The sequence below is a fragment of the Bufo gargarizans genome, chromosome 3 (genome assembly GCF_014858855.1).
Source record: "Bufo gargarizans isolate SCDJY-AF-19 chromosome 3, ASM1485885v1, whole genome shotgun sequence".
NCBI classification, from domain to species: domain Eukaryota; kingdom Metazoa; phylum Chordata; class Amphibia; order Anura; family Bufonidae; genus Bufo; species Bufo gargarizans.
Genome location: NC_058082.1, coordinates 27162826 through 27168377, shown reverse-complemented (window position 1 = coordinate 27168377; position 5552 = coordinate 27162826).

Sequence of the window (5552 nt, the reverse complement as noted above, 5' to 3'; positions counted from 1 at the left end):
GGTTTAAGGACCATATTTTTCGCCCTCTAAGACGCACCTAGGTTTTAGAGGAGGATAATAAGAAAAAAATATTTTCCATTACACCTCACGTCAGACCAGCAATCAGACCCCCAATGTTAATCAAACCTCAGCTCACAGCCCCAATCAGACCCCCAATGTTAATCAGACCTTAGATCAGAACCCCATTTCAGACATCATCCCCCAGCCATCAGACCCCCATGTCACATTTCTCCCCCTCCATGTCACATTTTTCCGCCCTCCCCCAGGGTGCGCCCTAAGGCGGCCGCTTGGTCTGCCTTATGGTAGCACTGGCCCTGCCTCTGCACCGCAAAAAAGTAGCGCATGCACTACTTTTTTGCGGTGCGGGCCGTCGGATGCGGATCGCGGACCCTATTCAAGCGAATAGGTCCGCATGCGTATGCCCCACGGTCTGTGCCCACAATTTGCAGTCCGCAGCACGGAGCCCTAACGTTCGTGTGCATGTAGCCTAAAAGACCTGTTTTTAACGAAACAGTGATGTGAACCTACCCTTAGGCCCCTTTCACACGGGCTAGTATTCCGCACGGATGCGATGCGTGAGTTGAACGCATTGCACTTGCACTGAATCGGGACCCATTCATTTCTATGGGGCTGTGCACATGACCGGTGATTTTCACGTATCACTTGTGCGTTGCGTGAAAATCGCAGCATGCTCTATATTGTGCGTTTTCCACGCAACGCAGGCCCCAAAGAAGTGAATGGGGCTGCGTGAAAATCGCAAGCATCCGCAAGCAAGTGCGGATGCGGTGCGATTTTCACGCACGGTTGGTAGGAGACGATCGGGATGGAGACCCGATCATTATTATTTTCCCTTATAACATGGTTATAAGAGAAAATAATAGCATTCTGAATACAGAATGCATAGTACAATAGCGCTGGAGGGGTTAAAAAAAAATAAAAAAAATATTTAACTCACCTTAATCCACTTGATCGCGCAGCCCGGCTTCTCTTCTGTCTGTCTTCTGTGTTGTGTGCAGGAAAAGGACCTGTGGTGACGTCACTCCGGACATCACATGATCCATCACCATGGTAAAAGATCATGTGATGGACCATGTGATGACCGGAGTGACGTCACCACAGGTCCTTTTCCTGCACACAGCACAGAAGACAGACAGAAGAGATGCCGGGCTGCACGATCAAGTGGATTAAGGTGAGTTAAATTTTTATTTTTAACCCCTTCAGCGCTATTGTACTATGCATTCTGTATTCAGAATGCTATTATTTTCCCTTATAACCATGTTATAAGGGAAAATAATACAATCTACAGAACACCGATCCCAAGCCCAAACTTCTGTGAAGAAGTTCGGGTTTGGGTACCAAACATGCCGATTTTTCTCACGCGCGTGCAAAACGCATTACAATGTTTTGCATTCGCGCTGAAAAATCGCGCATGTTCCCGCAACGCACCCGCACCTTTTCCCGCTACGCCCGTGTGAAAGAGACCTTAAGGCCTCTTTCACACGAGCGTTATGGATTCTCTCAGGATGCATTCAGTGAAACTCGCACCATTTCGCAAACAAGTTCAGTCAGTTTTGTCTGCTATTCCGTTCAGTGTTTCAGTTTTTTCCATGCGGGTGCAATCAGTTTTGATGGGTTTTTCACTCGCGTGAAAAAAACTGAAGAATTACAAACATCTTCTAGCAACCTTCAGTGAAAAACGCAAAATAATACAATCTACACAACCCCGATCTGTGAAGAAGTTCGGGTTTGGGTACCAAACATGCCGATTTTTCTCCCGCGCGTGCAAAACGTATTACAATGTTTTGCACTAGTGCTGAAAAATCGCGCATGTTCCCGCAACGCACCCGCAACTTTTCCCGCTTATGGATTCTCTCAGGATGCATTCAGTAAAACTCGCACCATTTTGCAAACAAGTTCAGTCAGTTTTGTCTGCTATTCCGTTCAGTGTTTCAGTTTTTTCCATGCGGGTGCAATCAGTTTTGATGGGTTTTTCACTCGCGTGAAAAAAACTGAAGAATTACAAACAACATCTTCTAGCAACCTTCAGTGAAAAACCATTCAGTGAAAAACCTTATCCAGGTTAGGCCTCATGCACACGACCGTTGTGTGCATCCGAGTGCGTTGTTCGGTTTTCCGTGATTTTCTGCGAACCCATTGACTTTCAATGGGTCCGTTGAAAACTCGGAAAATGCACCATTTGTCATCCGCGTTCTATCCTATTTTTTTTACTCAATGGGTCCGTGAAAAAATAGGGAGGCACACAAGTTTGTCATCCGATTTCCTGATCCGTGTCCGTTTTTTTCCTATAATTTTCAAGGCAAACTTGACTTAGATTTTTTTTTCACTTTTGTGGTCTGGTGATCCTCCAAAAATCAAGGAAGACACACGGAAGAAAAAACGGACACGGATCGCGGAACGACGGAACCCCGTTTTGCGGACCGTGAAAAAATACTGTCGTGTGCATGAGGCCTTACATTGGGATGAAATGCGTTTTTCACTGAAACCCCATGGAGGCACACTACACACAATAACCCAAACCATAACTTATCAACACTTAATAAGAAAATAAAACACAGCAGGCTCAAAGTTGGATGAAAAGGCCGCAATGCTTTATGAGTTACCCATTAAATTACCATAATATTCATTACTCACTCAATAAATTAGCATAAATAAATACATAATTAACCATTAAAAATCAGTCCATTAACCATTAAAACTGATAGGAAATCTCAACGTCCCACTTGGTACCCCTGGTACCGAACTTCTAGTATCGGTTTGGTTTGAGTCTTGTTCTGACGTCAGGAGAGCGCTTCACTCATGGGTGGCAGAGGACACATTTTACTGAAAACTTATAACTTTACCACTTAAATAATTAAACACGCGACAAATCAGTTTGGGATAAATAGGCCGTGTTGCTTTATTTGGGGTTTACCAATTTATCATACCAAATTAACCAAATATTGAATCAATAAATACCAATAAATAAACCAACCATAAAATATAAATAATTGAATAAATACTTTAAAACTCATTAACTCTTTATGGACCATTAAGTCCACCCAGCACGAGCTGGGTGACCGATCACCCCCAAAATATGCAACACGACAATAAAAGGGGAGGGAGGGCGGGGCGCTGCTCCTTTCAGGTTGCTCCACTTGAACTGACAGCTGGGCACCTGTGCGCTGTCATTTTATCCACGCTGATTCCCGCTCAAAACTGACAGCTGCCAATCAGCTGTTCAGCATTTCCCGCCTCAGAAACAGCTGGCCAATCCTGACAACTGTTCCCAGCATCCCGTATCCAGGCAGATCACTAAGGGAACCAGCCCAAACCGGATTCCTGTCAGGAGAGTCCTAGAATTTGAAATAAAAGAAACAGGGGGGGGGGAGAGAAAACCCACCAAAAAAACATCTTTTTTAACCCAAAACCTTGAATTTTAATAAAATGACTCCAGTGCCCCTGCCACCATGTGCCCCCCAAGCTATACGCTCTGGGGGGGGGGGGGGGGGGTAGGGAATAACAGACACAACAATGATGTACTGAATGAACGCTCTAATATTTATTATTAGTACACACACATTATATAGAGGGGTTTACGCCCCCATATTAGCATATCAAAGTAAGTTATTTATTCAACCTATCATAGATCAACACGTTCTATCCTACAGGCAAATAGAGCAAAAAGCGGAACTTCCATATTTGGGGGAAACATCTGGGAGTAGTGCCTAAGAAGCTTCTACATGATTCCCTTCAAAAACCACAATCCCCTCAGCTGTAGTGTGCTGAGTGATAAATCCCACTAATAAAGCATACGACAATGACAATAGAAAAAACTTTATTTCAAGGGAAGGCGGGCGCAGGTCACGATCCTCTTCAAACTGGCACCTCACCGCAATATAAAGGTGCCAGTTTCCCGCCGCTACGCTCCCCAACAAATCAAGTTGCTGGATTTCTCCCCCAGCAACCGCAGACAGCCAATCAGGAGGGACCTGGATTCTTCCTTAGGACCAATTTAATCCAGCACAAGCCGGTCTCAGGTAAAATTCTTCCTGAGGTAGATTTACCTGATGAAATAAAAAAAGGGGGGGGGGGGGGAGAGAAAGACACCAACACCCCAAAACTAATATAACTTAACCCTATATGTGTATGTGCCCCCATGTCTCCCCCAAGCTAGGCGCTCTGGGGGGCTTATCCATTCACTTCTATGGGGCCAGGTCTGCGTGAAAAACGCTGAATATAGAACATGCTGTCATTTTCACGCAACTCAGAAATGATGGGTGAAAAACAACGCTCATGTTCACAGACCCATTGAAATAAATGGATCAGGATTCAGTGCGGGTTCTGTGCGTTCACGTCATGCACGGCACCCATGCGGAAAACTCGCTCGTGTGAAAGAGGCCTAAGTGAAAAAAAACAAGGAGATGTGCACTTCTTTGGTCTGTGATGCGCATTGAAGTCTATAGGGGCTCATGCACACAAACGTATTTTCTTTCTGTGTCATTACACTTTTTTTGCGGATCGTTTGCAAAAAAAAAAAGGAAGTTACTCCATGTGCATTCTGTTTCTGTACGTCCGTTCCGCAAACAAATAGAACATGTCCTATTATTGTCCACATTACGGACAAGGATAGGGCGGTTCTATTAGGGGCCAGCTTTTCCATTTTGCAAAATACGGAATGCACACGGATATCATCCTAGGTCAGTGAAAAGCCCCTGACACAACACGGACGGCATCTTTCTTTGGTCTGTTTTTCGATGATCACTGGTGGGAGATGATCTGGAAATAAATTTTCAACTGAGCAGTGTCTGCGGAATATGGATGACCTATGGACCAAACATGGATCCTTCACGGATGAAACACGGGGGGATTTTTCCGTGGACATCAAACTGAAATATGAACGAGGCCTCACGTGCTGGAGTCCACAATGACATGGTTTGTGACGCAATCTCATGGAAGAACTCGGCACAAACTTGCATTTAGGGACTGTGGGGAGGGAAAAACATTACGAAAAACTTTATGGGGGATATTAACCAAAACTGGTGTAAAGGAAAACTGGCTTAGTTGCCCAAAGCAACCAATCAGATTCCACCTTTCATTTTCCAAAGGAGCTATGAAAAATCAAAGCTGGAATCTGATTAGTTGCTATGGGCAACTAAGCCAGTTCTACTTTACACCAGTTTTGGTAAATCTCCCCCATAATATTAATTCATTGTATCACGTACGCATGCAGTGCCCCCAACCACCACACTTATCGCAGGCGACATGGGGCCTTGGCATAATATGGTGAGGTGATATTACACCTAATGTATCCCCATGGGGGTCCCATGACCAAAATATATGGCAACTGCCAAAAATATATTTAAATTCCCTTGAATATCCAAATGTATTTGTATAGAGGTGAATGAAAAAAAAAAAAGGTGAAGCCGCAGCTGAACTCTGTCTTTGCCTTAGATGAGACAACTATGAAAGGGTTAATGGACGCACAGGCGGGGCTGAGGCTGATCCCATCACTATATAAGAGTTCATGATAGGTGGTTAGGCATGAGGTCAGG